Source organism: Tachyglossus aculeatus, chromosome X4 (assembly GCF_015852505.1).
Source record: "Tachyglossus aculeatus isolate mTacAcu1 chromosome X4, mTacAcu1.pri, whole genome shotgun sequence".
Taxonomy (NCBI): domain Eukaryota; kingdom Metazoa; phylum Chordata; class Mammalia; order Monotremata; family Tachyglossidae; genus Tachyglossus; species Tachyglossus aculeatus.
The window spans coordinates 14,073,030-14,092,152 of record NC_052098.1 but is presented as its reverse complement, the minus strand read 5'-3'; the positions used below and the strand labels follow the sequence as shown (position 1 = coordinate 14,092,152).

The 19,123-nt window shown below is 44.9% G+C and overlaps 1 protein-coding gene across 7 annotated transcripts in view; it reads left to right on the top strand.

The window, feature by feature from the left end:
* Nucleotides 1–19,123, top strand: part of PIP5K1B (phosphatidylinositol-4-phosphate 5-kinase type 1 beta) — a 353,976-nt gene that overhangs the window by 111,850 nt on the left and 223,003 nt on the right. Inside the window, exon 1 of one of the 7 annotated variants that reach the window (XR_005456608.1) lies at nt 15,037–15,049. The exons of the other annotated variants lie outside the window; for them this stretch is intronic. The gene's annotated coding sequence lies outside the window, so the exon portion shown is untranslated. Of the gene's footprint in view, nt 1–15,036; nt 15,050–19,123 lie in introns of those variants that run through there. 7 annotated transcript variants of the gene reach the window in all.

The following is a 19,123-nucleotide window of genomic DNA, read 5'->3' as shown; positions in this document are numbered from 1 at the left end:
AAGGAGCTGTTACCAAAACACACATCATGAGGGATAGTCTTAGCACTAGCCAGAAATTATTATTATTATTATTATTATTATTATTATTATTATGGTATTTGTTGAACACTTAGTACGTGTCAATCATGTTCTAATAGCTGGAGTAGATACAGTTTCATCAGGTCAGATGTAGTCCCTCTCCTACATGGGGCTCACAATCTTAGTAGGAGGGAGAACGGGCATTGAATCCCTATTTTATAGATGAGGAAACTGAGGCACAGAGAGGTTGAGAGACTTGCCCAAGGCCACATAGCGGGCAACTGGCAGAGCCGGGATTAGGACCCCAGGTCCTCTGACTCCTAGACCCGTTCTCTTTCCACTAGGCCATGCTGCGTCTCTCTCTCCTTTTCTCTTCCTACACTTCTTGCCGTCCACCCTATCCCATGGCTCTGTCTACCATCTATGGAGAGTTGAGTTTCAGTTGTTCTTCTCTTAACCACCATCCCAAACCCCTGCTATCAAATCCTGTTATCTTTAGCTTTCCTTTGTGATCTTTTACAGTTTCCTCAGACTCACCCCAGGAGACAGAATTCCTGGTCTCCTCTCCTCATCTGAATTACTCTTGGAGCCACTAATACCTCCCTACTCACTTAGGCATGTGATTTTAGAGTCTTTTCTTAACTGCTCTCCCCACACTGAAACCATTGCCAAATCCTGTCCATTGTTTCTCCTTGAAATCTCTACGATTCATCTCTTCTTTTTCATGTCCAATCCTGAAAATTCCCCTTTACTTCGGGTTCCTCCCACTTGAACTGTTGCAAGATTTCCCTCTCTGACCTCACCACACTCCCCTCAACGCAACTCAAATTACTGTTGCTGAAACTAATGTTCTTCATCTACCGAAGCATCTCTAAAACCCCCTCTTCTCGGTTAAATTTAAATTTCTCAACTCCACTTTCAAACCTCCCCTTTGCATTTCTCCTTTCCACTTCCTCTATTCTTCTGCCTGCCTTCTTCACTCCATGCTAACCCTTCAGCTGGTCTTGGGTTCCTTTTAATTGTGGTATTTGTTGGGCACTTACTATACGCTAAGCACTGTCCTAAGCGCTGGGGGAGGTGCGAGCAGATCAGATTGGACATAGTCCCTGACCTACATGGGGCTCACAGTTTTTTTAGTCACACCTCCCCCTTTATATTAGTCCAGGCTTACACATTCCCTCAGATGTGCAACAGGATGGCCTCCTCTTCTTAGAACTGTTAAGTCACCTCCTTCCTTCTAGCTGTTCCTCAATTGTTTGTTGAGCCACTCACAAAACAGTGTCCAGTGACAAGAATTAAGTCATCTTTGTTGTCAACACCCCTTACCACTTCTCCAGGAGGATCTTTATCTCTTCTCTGTGTTGATGTCTATGAGCCTTTCGGCGTTGACTGCTAACTCAGCCACAGGACACAGAACTAGAAGAACATAGAAGCTACTGGAAAGATCCTTCCCCTGGGAATTGGGAGGTGAGAGTCTCAAATTGTGTTCTTTCCTTGTCATGGACTGTATAGTGTTGGGTTAGTCATCTGCCATCTCTTTTCCTTCATTTCCTTATGGCTTAAAGGCCCTATCTCTTGCAATTACATTCTTCTACTGATTGTCTTGCGGCCACTCCCACTCTGTCTTTGCCTCCACCTTCACAACCTTTCAGTACGATAAGAACTAATGAAAAAGAAAAACTTAGGGGCAAGTTCGGGACATCTCTTGCAGTTGCTAAATACCTCTTCTGGTATGTGATCTGTCTTCCTAAATTCCTAGAGGGCAGGCATCACAACTGTTGTCCACTTTGTATTGTGACTTGTACATATCTAATTTAAGAGGCCATAGAATGCTCTCTAAGCCCATTTGAAAAAAGGTATAGTATAAATATCAATATATAATAATTAATATTAACAATTAATATAATAATAACATAATATATTTATTATTATTAAATATGTGGATTTAGTTTGCTAATCTCTGAATTCTGTACAGTTTCGGGTGCATTTTTAACTCTTGCTAAATAATAAGTAATAATACTATATGTGTTTCTGCAGAATTAGAGAGGTAGTTAATTTATTTACAGATTAATGGGTCCCAGAGTGGACTAGTGGAAAGAGCATGGGACTGGAAGTCAGGAGATGAAGGTTCTAGTTCCGACTCACTGTGTGATTGTGGTCAAGTCCCTTACCTTCTCTGTGCTTCAGTTTCTTCAACTGCAAAACAGGGTTAAAATACCTGTTCCCCTCCCCTTTTAGACCATGGATGACAGGGGCTGTGTCTGATCTAATTATCTTGTGTCTATCCCAGGGAAGCAGCATGGTCTACTGGATAGAGCATGGGCCTGGAAGTCAGAGGTTCCAATCCCAGCTCCACCACATGTCTGCTGTGTGACCTTGGGCAAGTCACTTCACTTCTCTGTGCCTCAGTTACCTCATCCGTAAAATGGGGAGCCCCATGTGGGACAGGGACTGTGTCCAACCTGATTACCTTGTATCTACCCCTGTGTTTAGACATAGTAAGCACTTAACAAATACCACAATCATTATTATTATTATTAACACAGTGCTTTGCACATACAAAATACCACTGATTTTTCTTGTCAAATAGTCCAGTGGAAATACCAAACAAAATCAATCAACCAATAATATTTATTGAGCAGTTCCACAATGCAGAGAATTGTACTAAGCCCTTAGGAGAGTAAAATAGCATTAACAGACATAATTCCTGCCCTTGAGGAGCTTACAGTCTATCAAAGTAGACAGACCCTAAAATAAATTACTGATATAGGACAGCAAAAGACTTTAAAGCTACGTACATAAATGCAATTCAAGGGACCAGTTAATAATAATAATAATAATTGTAGTATTTATTGGGCACTTACTCTGTGCCAAATACTATACTGAGTGCTGGAGTAGATACAAAGTAATCAAGTTGGACACAGTCCCTGTCCCATAAGCACTTATTACAGTGCTCTGCACACAGTAAGCGCTCAATAAATATGATTGAAGGAATATGGCTCGCAATCCAAGTAGGCGGGAGAACGGGTATTGAATCTTCACACCTCCCTCTAATCAACCCATCCCTGTCCTTCCTTCCCAGCAACTTCCTTCACACTCTTCCATCGAACACCTCCCCACCCCTCATGGCATACCCTCCCACCTATCCTACACCATTCCTGTTCTTCTTTCTCAGCATCACCCCCATCCCTTTCCCCCTTACTCATTCATTCCTATTTCTCTGACCACTCATTCTCAGTCTCTTACACAGGCCCCTTCTCTGCCTCCCACCCCCTAACTATGGGTGTCCCTCAAGGCTCAGTTCTGGGTCCCCTTCCATTCTCCATCTACACCCACTCCCTTGGAGAACTTATTCACTCCTATGGCTTTAACTACCATCTCTATACGGATGATTCCCAAATCTACATCTCCAGTCCTGTTCTTTCTCCTTCTCTGCAGTCTCGTATTTTCTCATGCCTTCAGGGGATGTCCCGCCATCACCTCAGACTTAACATGTCCAAAACAGACCTCCTCATCTTCTCACCCAAACCCTGTTCTTCCCCTTTGTTTCCCCATCACTGTAGATAGCTCCACCGTCCTCCCTGTGTCACAAGCCTGTAACCTTGGAATTATTCTTGACTCTGTCTCTCATGGAACACACATATTCCATCTCTCACCAAATCCTGTTGGTTCAACCTTCACAACATCAATAAAATCCACCCTTTCCTCTCCATCCAGATTGCTACCCCGTTAATCCAAGCACTTATCCTATCCCGCCCTGACTACTGCATCACCTACCTTGCTGACCTCCCTGCCTCCTGCCTCTCCCCACTTCAGTCCATATTTCACTCTGCTGCCTGGATCATTTTTCTACAAAACAATGCAGTCCATGTTTCCCCACTCCTCAAGCACCTCCAGTGGTTGCTCACCCACCTCCACATCAAACAGAAACCATGGGCCTTGAAGCACTCAATCAGCTTGGCCCCTTTTACCTTTCCTCTTTGATTTCCTACTACAACCCAGCCCACATTCCAATACCAACCTACTCATTCATCATCATCATCATCAATCGTATTTATTGAGCGCTTACTGTGTGCAGAGCACTGTACTAAGCGCTTGGGAAGTACAAGTTGGCAACATATAGAGACAGTCCCTACCCAACAGTGGGCTCACAGTCTCAGTCACAGCTCTGCACACAGTAAGCGCTCAATCAGTATGATTGATCGATTGCTTGATCCCCTCTCCCCACATTCTCAGCCAAGTGTGGCCTGCGGAACCCCTCCTCCCTCATGGGAAAGCCGCCCTTCATCCTTGCTCTTTTCTCGACCCAATCACTTTTCATAATAGTACTAATGATGATGGTATTCGTTAAGCACTTACTATGTGCCAAGCACTGTTCTAAGCGCTGGGATAGATACAAAGTAATCAGGATGTCCCACGTGCGGCTCACAGTCATAATCCCCATTTTACAGATGAGGTAACTGAGGCACTGAGGTGTCTTGCCTCATCATTACTGAAACCTGGCTCATCCCAGATGATACTGTCGCCCCTGCTGCTGTCTCCAGAGAAGGCTTCATCTTCTGCCACTCTCCAAGACTCACTGGGAAAGGAAGAGGAGTGGGCTTCCTTTTGCTCCCCAAAGTCACTTTTCCACCCTTCCACCTCCCCCATCCCTCTCTTTCCCTTCCTTTGAAGCTCATATCACCTGCCTCTACCACCCACTCCAGTTACTAGTCATGATCATCTACCCCTGTCCGCCTCTTCCCCCCAAGCTCCTCCTCCAACTTTCTGAACCATTTTGATCCCTTTCTCACAGTCTTTCTCCATCCCTACATTGATCCTTGGATTCTTCAATATCCGTGTAGTTGTTCCCGATGACCCCTCCTCTGCCGGCTTCCCCTTACTCCTCAATAATAATAATAATAATGATGGCATTTATTAAGTGCTTACTATGTGCAAAGCACTGTTCTAAACGCTGGAGAGGTTACAAGGTGATCAGGTTGTCCCACAGGGGGCTCACAGTCTTAATCTCCCTTTTACAGATGAGGGAACTGAGGCACAGAGAGGTTAAGTGACTTGCCCAAAGTCACACAGCTGACAAGTGGTGGAGCCGGGATTTGAACCCATGACCTCTGACTCCAGAGCCCAGGCTCTTTCCACTGAGCCACCCTGCTTCTCAACTCCACTGACCCCCTCCCGCTCCACTCCACCTCACCCACTCACTAAGTTGGACACATGTTCGATCACATCATCTCTCTATCCTCACCAACTCTGAAATTCCTCTACCGGGCCACAACTTCCAAGGAGTTTAGAGAGGAATGGTAGGAGTGAGATGGCACAATAACTGCAGAGCGTGGAGGGAGCTGTGGGGATCGAGGGAGGGATTTTTTTAGGATAGGGGTTACAGGAGCATGTTTGAAAGCACTGGGGAAGAAACCATTGGAAAGTGAATGGTTGAAGATGGTGGTTAAGGAGGGAAGAAGGAAAGGGGCAAGTGTTTTGATAAGGTGAGAAAGGCTGGATTCAAAGGCATGGGTGGAGGGGGTGGAGTTTGAGAGGAGTTGGAAGAAGGAAATTGTTTTCAGTCAACTTTGGGGTTGAGGAGAATTTGAAAATAGTTTTGACATGATACCAAACATGCAGTCTGGATTGTTAGTTCAGTAACTAACTATAAGAAAGTCAGGTAAAGCTCCTTTAGTAACAGGATTGTTCATCTCCCGTAAGTTGTGATATAAATTCTGAACAAATATTTAGATAGTGTAGGTGTTCACATAAGTCTGACGTCTTCTTGAAGGAGTATTTCCTTAAAGGATTTCATTACCACCAAGCTCTGGTTTTAAATTGCATTTTGAATCAGTATGCAAAACGAAAGCTCACCTAGTACCTAGTGCTTTGTGTTACATTTCCTGGACATTGATCCTACCGTATTTTAATAAAACAAGGGCTGCATATATATGTAATTTTTTTTCCCTCTCACTCTGGCCTTCAAAAAACCCATAAAAACAAAAAACACACATACCCAGATGCAAAAAGAATACTATCTTTCTGAGTCCCAACAGAGGTTTCTACTTCCTGGCCTTTGGGAAATACATTTATTTCAGTGGAGCAAATCCTTGGAATGGCTCCTGAGGAAAGGGGCAGGAAATAGTGGCAGAGTAGCTGACTGTGTACCCCGTAAATATTTTTATATTCATCCCATCCCCATGGCACTTATGTACCATATATTTATACTCTACTATTTCCCTTAGCCATTTTCCATTTCAATGTTTGTCTCTCCCTCTAGACTGTAATCTCCTTTTTAAAAAAATGGTATTAATAATAATGATAGTAATAATGATATTTGTTAAGTGCTTACTATGTGCCAAGCACTGTTCTAAGTGCTTACTATGTGCCAGGCACTGTCCTAAGTGCTGGGGTAGATACAAGCTAATCGGGTTGGATACAGTCCCTGTCCCACATAGGGCTCACAGTCTTAATCCCCATTTTACAGATGAGGTAACTGAGGTACAAAGAAGTTAAGTGACTTGCCCGAGCACACACAGCAGACAAGTGGCAGAGCTGGAATTAGAACCCATATCCTCTGATTCTCAGGCCCATGCTCTTTCCACTAGAGCTATTGCTTCCACCAGATTCTTCACGGGGGACTGCAGGAGTCTCCTCAGCCCGAAAGAGAATCAGTCAATCAATCAACGAATGGTATTTATTGAGTGCTTACTGTGTGCAGTACAGTAGAGTTGCTAGCTCCACAAGGAACTTTCAGATTAGTAGGGGAGACAGGCATTAAAATAAATAAACAAACAAACAAACAAATAAATAACAGATATCTACATAAGTGCCAACCGAGGGTGGGGTGAATATCAAGGGTAGAAATCTAAATGCATAGGCAATGCAGAAGGGAAAGGGAGTTGTGGAAAAGAAGGTTTAATTGGGAAAGGTCTTTTGGGGGGCATGTGATTTTAATAAGGTGTTGAAGGTAGGGAGAATGGTGGTCTGGCATATATGGATGGGGAGAGAGTTCCAGGCCAGAGGAAGGATGTGGGAAAGGGATTGGCAATGAAATAGATGTGCTAGAGGAGGAAAGTGTTGGGGCCGGGCTGTAGTAGGAAACCAGTGAGGTGAAGTAGGAGGGGGCAAGCTGATTAAGTTCCTTAAAGCCAGTTGTAAGTGGTTCCTGTTCAATGCAGAGGTGGATGAGCAACCACTGGAGGTTCTTGAGGAATGGGGAAACATGAACTGAACAGTTTTTAGAAAAATGATCCAGACAGCAGGGTGAAGTATGGACTGAAGTGGGGAGAGACAGGAGGCTGGGAGATCAGCAAGGCAGCTGATGCAGTAATCAAGGCGGGTTAGGATAAAAGCTCGGATCACTGTAGTAGCATTTTGGATGGAGAGGAAAAGGATGGCTCTAAAGGAAAATGAAGGATAGATTAGAAGGTGGGACTCTGACTTCTATAGCTGGAAGTGAGCAGTTGTTTCTTCTGGATTCTTGGACTATCCCCCTGACACCCCTTCTCTAATATCCCAGATCAGATCCTGGTGACAAATCAGAGATCACGTGTTCATTTTCTTCCTATGTTCAAAAATCCCTTGGGAAGCTTTCTGTGAACACTCTCCCTCCTCACCCCTCATTTCCTCCTTGCAACCTACTCTGGGAGTCATCACCCACAGTTTGGACAATGCCCATTTAGGCTCTTTGCCAGTGGCAATGTTTTATCTTTAATGAGCTTGTTCATATGTAATCTGGTTATTAAGAAGTAAAATTTGCAACAGGTGATGTTTGCTTAATTACTGTCTGTTGGCTGTAAATAGACAATTTAGTTAACTATTTCTTAGTGTGCCATTTTTATGGGTGTAACGTAATGTGGTTTTCTTATTTTCTGTCAGTCCTTTCTGGTAAAGAAAATAGGACTTGCTCTCCCTGTAGCGCTCACACAGCCAACTTATCTCAGGAGGGCAGATGGCGAATTTCTTATCGTAGTGCTATAAACTGGCCAACAAATTTATGGAGGGGGAAAAATATAAGGTTAACATATGTTATAACCTAGGTATAAGATTCCAGAAAATGGGGTAGGAAGAAAATGGGTGGTAAAGAGGTATATCAGTAAATGTCACAAAAAATAAATATTTCAATAATTCTTTCTGTGTGGGATCAAAAAATGAAACCATCTCCTATAGTCACTACTCTAGATGATCAAGAGAAGAAACCCCTCTGCCCCACCCCCACTCTGGGCATCAAGAGGGTGGCAAGGGGAGAAATCTGTCCTTCTTTTTCCTTTTCATCCATCCATTTCCTCTCCATCCAATCCAAACTGCTACTAAAGCGATCTGAGCTTTTATCAATTATTCAGGGATGGATACTCTGGGACTGGATTTTTCTGGCTATTTTTCTCCTGCTGTGGCCACCTTTAAACAGAGAATGCACAGTCCATTTGTATCCTGTCAGGCGTTCTTAATTCCATTTCTGCCTTGGGTGATGTTGACTTTAGGGTGGTCAGTAATTTTAACTCCAATGTAATGGTAGATAGCAATGCAGCCCTAAATTTAATCCTTGGAGGCAAAAACTTCCTTAGATTCTAACACTGTCCCACACAGGGCTCACAGTCTAAACCCCCTTCCCTGAACCCCTGATTGAATTGGTCCATCACCCCAAAAGCCCAACACTTTTAGCATGAATTTCAACAATAAATAAGTGACTATTAAGTGCTTAGTACAGTGCTTTGAACACAGTAAGTGCTTAATAAATACGATTGAATGAATGAATGACTATCCATATTTGATTGCTACCTGTCAAAGAAACCCATCTTCTTGCTTTGCTGTGAACACTGACATAGAGCTAGTCTGAACTATAGACTCTGTTCTTTCCCAGTATACTTCGCATTATTTTCTTTCCTTTCATTCCATTTTTCATTTGAGGGCAGCAAACATCTATTCTATTCCTCCTAAAACCACATAAAACCCAGTGGTGTGTTTTGTGTGTACTCACTCCAGGGACATGATATCAGAGGATTGCAAAAATACTCTTGGTGAATTATTTTTTGTTATTTTTTATACTATTTATTAAGCGCTCACTAAGTGCCAGGCACTGTTCTAAGTGCTGGGGTAGATACAAGCTAATCAGGTTGGACACAGTCCCTGTCCCACATGGGGCTCATAGTCATAATCCCCATTTTACAGATGATGATGATGGTATTTGTTAAGTGCTTACTATGTGCCGTGCACAGTTCTCAGCACTGGCGTAGATACAAGGTAATCAGGTTGTCCCACATGGGGCTCACAGTCTTAATCCCCATTTTACAGATGAGGTAATTGAGGCACAGAGAAGTTAAGTGATTTACCCAGAGGCACATAACTGACAAGTGGAGGAGCTGGGATTAGAACCCATGACCTCTGACTTCCAAACTTGTGCTCTTTCCACTAAGGCACGCTGATGAGGGAACCGAGGCACAGAGAAGTTAAGTGACTTGCCTGAAATAACACAACAGATAGAACCCGGGTCCTTCTGACTCCCTGGCATGTGCTCTATCCACTAAGCCACACTGCTTCTCAGACTGGCTTGCTCAGAGGCAATAGTTCCTTCCAGCCTGTGCCTCAGCAGCAAAAATCACCTTTAAGCTTGTAGTTGACTTTGTCATGATTCTGCTAAAAAACCTTAGCAGAAAGTGGTCCCTAAGTGCCTCCCAGTTCCAAGGAAAACACCTAACCCAGGCACCCAAACTGCTAGGCACCCAACCACTGCCCTTCCTCTTTCCCTTTACTTATTTCTGCTATCATCCCATAAACACAGTGTGGGACTACCTCTACTCAGTGAGCCCTTTGAGGGCCAGGGGCCTTGTTTAATTCACACCCATATATTCTTTTCCAGAATTTAGAACAGGAGAATTTTAGGCTCCTTGTCATTCAGAGTCCTCGGCATTACCCAAAGCCACAGCATTGGCTACCGCAGCCACTAATCTAACTGAAGTTTTAAGGAGGTATGGTGTAATGGGTAGAGCATGGGCCTGGGTGTCGGAAGGTCGTGAGTGCTAATTCTGGCTCCACTAGTTGTCTGCTGTGTGACCTTGGGCAAGTCACTTCACTTCTGTTACCTCAGCTGGAAAATGGGGATTAGGACTATGAGCCCATGTGAGACACGGACCATGTCCAACCGTATTTGCTTGTAACCTCATCCCAGCACTTGGTAGAGTGCTTGGCACATAATAAGCACATAACAAATACCACAGTTATTATTGTTGTAAATCAAACCTGGTAATTACTGAGCACTTTACTGCATGCAGATCACTGCATTTGGCAAAGTACAACACAGTCGAGTTGGTAGGCACATTCTCTGCCCAGGAGGAATTCACTCATGCTGCTGGTGCTATTTTCTTTCCTGCCAAAGGGACGGAGTAGGATGGTGGAATCTCCTTGAGGGTGTGGAATAATAATAACAATAATAACGTTACTTGTTAAGTGGCTTACCTTGTGCCAAGCACTGTTCTAAGCACTGGGGTAGATACAGGTAATCAGGTTGGACACAATCCCTGTCCCACATGGGGCTCACACTTCTTATCCCAATTCTACAGATGAAGTAACTGAGGCCCCGAGAATTGAAGTGACCTGCCCACACAGCAGACATGTGGCAGAGCCAGGATTAGAACCTAGGCCCTTCTGACTCCCGGTCCCATGCTCTACCCACTAAGCCATGGAGCTGGTGCCTGTTCCCGGAAAGGCTATGTGGCTGGCACGCAGAACGTACTGGGGACAGGCAGGGAGTTCCTCAGCTGTGGTGGGAGGGCTACAGGTACACAGGGTGCACATTTTGCTCAGCTGTGGCAGAAAAGAGGGGCTGAGGAGGTCCAGCAGTGACTTTTACACCCAGTTGGACATCTTACACAGAGCATGCCAGGGGGCAGGTGGAGAGTTCCTCAGCCCCGGGGGGTTGAGTGTGCACAGGGGGCCAAGGTTGTAATTTCCACATGTTTTGCTTGACTGGAGGTGGCAAGGGGAATCTTGCTCGGTTCTGGAAGCAAAGGAAAAGGCGGCTATAGTCAGCAGGAATAATGTGTCGTGTTAAAACCCATATAACATAGAGGGAATGTTGGTGCCTGGTAGAGGTGCCAGGCCTTTGCACTTAGGTGCTGGTGTGGAGCTCTGACAAATCCCAGCAGAGACGAATCCCTGGTACAAAGGACCAGGGTGAAAACCATGTAATGATAATTATTATGACAGTCATTAAGCACTTAGAGGCGCTAAGGACTTGCTATGCGCCAAGCATTGTACTAAGTGCTGGGTTAGGCACAAGATAATCAGGACTGTCCCACATGGGGCTCACAGTCTAAGTAGGAGGGAGAACAGGTATTGAATCACCATTATACAGATGAGGGAACTGAGGTACAGAGAAGTGAAATGACTTGTCCAAAGTCACACAGCAGACATGAGACAGAGCTGGGATTAGAACCCAGGCCCTCTGACTCCCAGGCCCATGCTCTTTTCATTACATCACACTGCTTTGCTACTTATCTTGGCTTTTTCTTTACTGTCCTACTTTATGTTTTATCGGAAATGAAATTGATTATTGCAGGAGCACAAGGGAAGAATGATGGTGAGTTTGGGAGCTGGGCTTGCTCAAGGAATGTGGTACCTTCTCCAAGATGGGTAAGGTCCCAGGGATTGTTCGAATGGGCATTGCTCACCAATAAAGCCATTTCTCTTATTTTTAGCAAACACCAGGATGGTTCATGAACAAATATTCGAAGAAGATTTTTTTCCAGCAGTGGTCACCTGTCCACTTCCTTCTTGTGTGTGTGTTGGTGTGTGGGGGGGGGGGGGGGGGCGGGGGCGCAGGTGAGGAGGTGGAACTTGGAGTCAGGAAAATAATTTCGGTTGTTGAAATGTCTTTCGCTTCCTCTCAGCCCATAGGTTTCCACATTTGAGGAATTGAAAATGCAATCAAAAGCAAAGCAGCGTGGCCTAGTGGAAAGAGAACCAGTCTGGGAGTCAGAAAGACCTGGGTTCTAATCCCAACTCAACTCTACCAGTTGCTTGTTGGTGACCGTGGGCAAGTCACTTAATTTGTCTGTGCCTCAGTTTCCTCAGCTGAAAAATGGGGATACCTGTTCTCCCTCCTACTTAGACTGTGAACCCCATGTGGGACAGGGACTGCGACAGACCTAAATTAACTTGTACCTAGTCTAGCGCTTAGAACAATGTTTGACACATAGTGAGCACTTAACAAATACCATAAAAACATAGTTTAGAAATGAAGTGGGGGAAATGGAAATATATTTTGAACTTGGCATGGGGTGAAGCATGGAGTGGAATGGAGCACCATATACACCTCTAATTTGTGATAGTAAAGGCTAATTGTTTTTTCTGCCTCTTGAGCAAGCTAAACTAGTGGTTGCTAGTCTATGATAATAAGTGGTATTGCCAGGAAAAAAAAACGTATTTAAAGGTTAAGCAATGTGACTTCAGTTTCTTGGAAGTGTTCTTGCTATTCTTAACATTTCTGATAAGGAATAATCATCAATGGTTTAATTGCAGGAATTGCAAGAGGAATGGAACCAGGAAGTAGAATATCATACAATGGGGCTTTTAGAAAATGGTCTTTCTTGAGCAATGTGACTGGTGTCTGAAAAGGCAAAATGAAGTGTAGGCAGTTACTCAACTCCTCCTGCTACTCAATCAATCAGTCAGTCAATCAATCAATAGTATTTATTGTGCATGGCTGTTAAAGAAGCAGCATGGCCTAATGGAGACATCACAGGCCTGGGAGTCAGAGGACCTGAGTTCTAATCCCAGCTCTGCCACTTGTGTGACCTTGGGCAAATCACCTGGCTTCTCTGTGCCTCAGTTGCCTCATCTGTAGAATGGGGATTGAGACTGTGGGCCCTGTGTGGGACAGGGATTGTGTCCAACCCAAGAGTCTTGTATCTGCCCCAATGGTTGGTGCAGTGTCTGAGCCCATTGTTGGGTAGGGACCCTGTCTATATGTTGCTGATTTGTACTTCCCAAGCACTTAGTACAGTGCTCTGCACACAGTAAGCGCTCAATAAATACAATTGAATGAATGAATGACACATAGGAAGCACTTAACAAATGACATTAAAAAAAAAGGAAATGTTTCTTTTGGCCCTACCATCCAGACTGGTTTGAATTGCTAGACTGGCCATTTGACTTTTCCCATGTAGATTGCATCTGTGAGATCCTCATACTGAGATCCTCAGTATGGGAATAAGACTCAAGTCTCACTTGGAACAAGTCCCAGGAGAGCAACTGGTAGAGAGTTAGAGAAGTCCCTGAAGTAACCGATGGTGTAGTGGGGCAGCCTGGATTTTGAGTATTCCAGGTTTAGTAAAGGCCGGGGAATATCTAGGCATTCATCCTCACTCCAACTAAGTTATAAGGAATCCTCTGTTATGCCCTTTGCTAACAGCAAGGAAAGAAGAGAGGCAGGGAAGAGACAAAGAACCTTAACTATGCCTGGCTTCCAGGAAGCCAAAGTCAGAAGAGAGGCAGGGGGCTCGGAGCTGTCAAGAAAGGGGTCGGAAAGGTGAAGTGATGGGGCTTCTAGGGATTAGGAAGGCTAAGAACTAGCAGGGAAAAAATGGTGAAGAGACATAGAAAAGAGAGGGAAGAGAATAGGCTACGATATTAAGTTCCCTGTGAGTTCTTTGGGATTTCAGCTAGTACATCTGTTGTCTTCATTGGGAACGATACTAAGGAAATAGTTAAAGAGGTCAGTGAGAGGCAGAATTCCTAAAACAGAGAGTGAGAAAGAGAAAGAGAATGATTGGTTCATCTAGAGAAGAAAAGAGAGGGCAACAGAAACAGAAAAATGAGGGAAAACCAAATATGCTAGTGGGGGAATGGGGCCAAGAAGAGAGAAAGTAGGAAAAGGCAGGATGGAAGTGGATGGCCGAGACATGAAGGACACAGTATTTGTTGCCCAGCTAACCATTGTCACCCTGTGCTTGGACTCCCAGGGGACTTAGTGCCCACTAGTTCTTTCCACAATGTCTTTTCCATTTCAGACATCTTTCCCAGAAAAGTCCACTGTAATTTTGTTTTCCCCAGAGCACAGATCAGCAGGCCTGGTCTTCCCCACACAGTAGGATGTTATGGTTTGAAGCAACCAGTTTCATGCCTAGGCATTTGGTGAACTATTGCGTGACCCTGATTTTGACTCTCCTCCCCCATAGCCAGCATGCATAAACGGCGGTAGTGTCCTGAGGGAGCAGGTGGAGGGATCTAGGCTGATGGAGGGTGGGCTCTTTTCCCTTGCTACCCCTTGAGCACTCTCTCCCCCACATCAGCATGTCCATTCCCACTCCAGATCGAGGGGAAGTGCAACACTTTTATGCCCTGGGTGCAAATGCAGCTGATAACCTCAGGGCGACTCCAGTTTTGCACATTGTAAATAGTGCATCTGGAGGCGAGATCCATGTTGCTGGTTTCCACAGGCCAATTACTCCTTCAGTGAATAGCCTACGTACAACTTTTAGAAAATGGTCTCTCTTGGGCACTGTGGCTGGTGCTAGGTTTGCAAAGAAAAGGTGCAGTATTAAAAAAAAAACCCAAAACAAACAAAAAATACTGCAATAATATTTTAGTTCCCAAAGAGCTCAAGGTCCAGGATAGGCATATTTGCCTTGTGATCTGCAGCGAAGAGAAGCAGCGTGGCTCAGTGGGAAAGAGCACGGGCTTTGGAGTCAGAGGTCATGGGTTCAAATCTGGACTCCGCCAATTAGCTTTGTGACTTTGGGCAAGTCACTTAACTTCTCTGGGCCTCAGTTACCTCATCTGTAAAATGGGGAGGAAGACTGTGAGCACCCCCCATGGGACAACCTGATCATCTTGTAACCTCTTCAGCACTTAGAACAGTGCTTTGCACATAGTAAGCACTTAATAAATGCTATTATTGTTATTATTATTATTATCTGTTGAAGTACTATGTATGGGGACTATATCATGCTCTCAGGTTTGAATTGTAAATGTAAATGCAAAATTCATTTGATTTAAAATCTCTTTTTTTCCCTTCAAATTGGAACCTCTCAACCACTTCAGCATTCTGGTAAGTTGTTTCTGTCTCCTAAAGTCAACCCAATTTTGAGCCTTCCAAAAACCTACCCAAGTTTGAAAACTGTTTAAGAGACAATGCTTGGGCATATGGCTGAATTTCCTAAGCACAGATTTTCTTTTTCACAGGAGTGGTGCATTTGATACTTGTGTTTAGGCTCTACTTACTTAACTGTCCCCTAAGCACCCTACAAAGGGCATCATGAGGTGAAATAATGAGCACAAATCTGCTTTGATTCTGGAGGTCAGGCCCACTGACTTCGGGGGGGCAAAAGGGTCCTAATTAAAGTTTTTCAGCTTCCTTTTCCTTTGTAGTTCTACAGAGCTAAATAATCAGATCATTGGTTTTGAGGCTGTCTACCAACTTTCTCCATTTTGTACATATCAGCTCTCTTCACTTACTGCTCCTTCCAGGCTCACCTTCTAACTCTCTCTTGCTCTTGGCCTCCAACTGCAATCCCTGGCCTGAAATACTTCTCCCTCTTCACCTTCAGATCTACTCCATATCTGCCATATCCCCCTCACTGTGAGCAGGGAACATGTCTACCAATTCTGTTATGTTGTACTCTCCCAAGCACTTAGTATGGTGCTCTGCACACAGAAAGTGCTCAATAAATAAGATTGATTTATCTCCTCACCTTCAAAGCTCACCTAAAAATCCCTTCTCCTCACCCAGCCTTTCCACGTCATGCACTAACTCTCTTTAACACTTATTTATCTTTATATTTATACCCTTCCACAGCACTGTGTATATAATGCATTATACATTAAGTTCCTTTTTCTGATTCTGCTATTAGTAAACATTTTTTATGTCACCTTCCCTGCTAGATTATAAGCTCCTTGTGGCCAGGAAACAAGTCTAAGGCTCATGTTGTCTTTGCTCTTAATAATAATGGTAATAATTATGGTATTTGTTCAGCGCTTATTATGTGCCAAGCATTTTTCTAAGTTCTGGGGTAGATGCAAGGTTATCATGTTGTCCCAAGTGGGGCTCACAGTCTTACTCCCCATTTTACAGATGAGGTAACTGAGGCACAGAGAAGTTAACTGACTTGCCCAAAGTCACACAGCTGACAAGTGGTGGAGCCGGGATTAGAACCCAGGTCTTTCTGACTCCCAGACCCATGCTCCATCCACTAAAGCATGCTGCTGCTTGACGTTGTTTGAATTTAAGGTCAGCAGTGACACACAGGACCCTGAGTGATGATGAGTTCACATGAGGAACAGCACCTTTGTCCTGAGGAGCCATCCAGGATATCCCAGAGAAGGCTCTTAAAAGTGACACTGAAAGCATCTGTGTCACAAGATTGACACCCCCTCCCCACTATTTAGTTCTTCTCTGTATAAAAGATCATCAGGTGGGCCTTAGAGACAGGTTTCACTCTACTGCTAATATTTTGAAGCGCATAGTACAGTGCTGTGCCTATAGTACCTGCTCAGTAAATACCACTGATTGATAGATTGATTAATTGATCGGTCAGAGTTTTAAGCTTTGTTTGGGCTGCTTTGTTTACACAGTAATACTACTCAAGAGGTAGAAATATTCAGATTTGTGCCTTGCACACTTGAGAGGTAATGGGGTGGACTAAACTGTATAAAATGTCTTGCATACTTCCAGTGCAGTGATTTATAGGGATTAAATAGTGGCTTTAGCATGTGTATTTTTTTTTCTCATTGAGAATAAGAAAACAAAATCTTTGCCAATCTGATGCAAAGATCTTTCTTCTAGAACGTTGTGCTACATTGTAGGAAATTGGCAACTGATTTGGTTAATGAAAACTAAGGTTGAAGTTTACTCCAGATGATTTTCATATAGGAGTCTAGGAGGAGAGGGTATGTGGGGTGTGGAGGAGGGGAGTGTGGCACTTTCTTTAATAGTCCATTTGATTTTCTTCTAAAGAAGTCAATCAATCAATCGTATTTATTGAGCACTTACTGTGTGCAGAGCACTGTACTAAGCACTTGGGAAGTACAAGTTGGCAACATATAGAGACGGTCCCTACCCAACAGTGGGCTCACAGTCTAGAAGGGGGAGACAGAGAACAAAACAAAACATATTAACAAAATAAAATAAATAGAATAGATATGTACAAGTAAAATAAATAAATAGAGTAATAAATACGTACAAAAATATATACATATATACAGGTGCTGTGGGGAAGGGAAGGAGGTAAGGCGGTGGGTGGAGGGGGGAGGAGGGGGAGAGGAAAGAGGGGGTTCAGTCTGGGAAGACCTCCTGGAGGAGGTGAGCTCTCAGTAGGGCCTTGAAGGGAGGAAGAGAGCTAGCTTGGCGGATGTTGGGAGGGAGGGCATTCCAGGCCTGGGGGAGGACGTGGACTGGGGGTCAACAGCGGGACAGGTGAGAACGAGGCATGGTGAGGAGATTAGCGGCAGAGGAGTGGAAGGTGCGGGCTGGGCTGTAGAAGGAGAGAAGGGAGGTGAGGTAGGAGGGGGCGAGGTGATGGAAAGCCTTGAAGCCGAGGGTGAGGAGTTTCTGCCTGATGCGCAGAATGACTGGTAGCCACTGGAGATTTTTGAGGAGGGGAGTAACATGCCCAGAGCATTTCTGGACAAAGACAATCCAGGCAGTGGCGTAAAATATGGATTGAAGTGGGGAGAGACAAGAGGATGGGAGATCGGAGAGGAGGCTGATACAGTAGTCCAGACGGGATAGGATGAGAGCTTGAACGAGCAGGGTAGCGGTTTGGATGGAGAGGAAAGGGCGGATCTTGGCAATGTTGCGGAGCTGAGACCGGCAGGTTTTGGTGACGGCTTGGATGTGAGGAGTGAACGAGAGAGTGGAGTTGAGGATGACACCAAGGTTGCGGGCTTGTGAGACGGGAAGGATGGTAGTGCCGTCAACAGTGATGGGAAAGTCAGGGAGATGGCAGGGTTTGGGAGGGAAGACAAGGAGTTCAGTCTTGGACATGTTGAGTTTTAGGTGGCGGGCAGACATCCAGATGGAGATGTCCTGAAGGCAGGAGGAGATGCGAGCCTGGAGGGTGGGGGAGAGAGCAGGGGCAGAGATGTAGATTTGGGTGTCATCAGCATAGAGATGATAGTTGAAGCCGTGGGAGCGAATGAGGTCACCAAGGGAGTGAGTGTAGATTGAGAACAGAAGGGGACCAAGAACTGAACCTTGAGGAACCCCCACAGTAAGGGGATGGGAGGGGGAGGAGGAGCCTGTAAAAGAGACTGAGAATGAACGACCGGAGAGATAAGAGGAGAACCAGGAGAGGACGGAGTCTGTGAAGCCAAGGTTGGGTAGTGTGTTGAGGAGAAGGGGGTGGTCCACAGTGTCGAAGTCAGCTGAGAGGTCGAGGAGGATTAGGATTGAGTATGAGCCTTTGGATTTGGCAATCAGAAGGTCATTGGTGACCTTTGAGAGGGCAGTTTCCGTGGAATGTAGGGGACGGAAGCCAGACTGGAGGGGGTCGAGGAGAGAGTTGGTGTTGAGGAATTCGAAGCAGCGTGTGTTGACAACTTGTTCAAGGAGTTTGGAAAGGAATGGTAGGAGGGAGATGGGGCGATAACTAGAAGGTGAGGTGGGGTCAAGAGAGGGGTTTTTTTAGGATGGGAGAGACATGGGCATGTTTGAAGGCAGAGGGGAAGGAACCAGTGGAGAGTGAGTGGTTGAAGATGGAAGTTAAGGAGGGGAGAAGGGACGGAGCGAGAGATTTCATGAGATGAGAGGGAATGGGGTCAGAAGCACAGGTGGCCGGAGTAGCACTTGAGAGGAGGGAGGAGAGCTCCTCTGAGGATACTGCTGGGAAGGATGAGAGAGTAGCGGAGAGCGTTGAGAGCCGGGGGGTTGGAGAAGGGGTGGGAGTGACGTTGGGGAGGATGGACCTGATGGATTTAATTTTATTAATCAATCAATTGTATTTATTGAGCGCTTACTGTGTTCAGAGCACTGTACTAAGCGCTTAATGAAGTAGGAGGCCAGATCGTTGGGGGTGAGGGAAGGAGGAGGGGAAGGAACCGGGGGCCTGAGAAGGGAGTTGAATGTATGGAAGACCTGACGGGGATGATGGGCATGGGTGTCAATAAGGGAGGAGAAGTCATACTT